The sequence below is a fragment of the Meleagris gallopavo genome, chromosome 6, assembly GCF_000146605.3.
Source record: "Meleagris gallopavo isolate NT-WF06-2002-E0010 breed Aviagen turkey brand Nicholas breeding stock chromosome 6, Turkey_5.1, whole genome shotgun sequence".
Taxonomy (NCBI): Eukaryota; Metazoa; Chordata; class Aves; order Galliformes; family Phasianidae; genus Meleagris; species Meleagris gallopavo.
In genome coordinates, this window is record NC_015016.2 from 47195591 (window position 1) to 47195813 (window position 223).

Sequence of the window (223 nt, forward strand, 5' to 3'; positions counted from 1 at the left end):
TTTTTTTGTTTGTTTGTTTGTTTTTTTCTGGTCTGTAAACACTGTGAAATTATGTTTCTTCCCAAAGGTTATTTCCTCCTTCCTTTTTTTCTTATTCCCCTACTTGCTTGATTTGTTGAGCAGAGTGTCTGAACAGCACTGCCGAAATAAAAGCATACACACTGTGTAAAGTCAATGTCTATTTTGATTGTACAGTAATTATACAAATGCATGTTATTGAAAT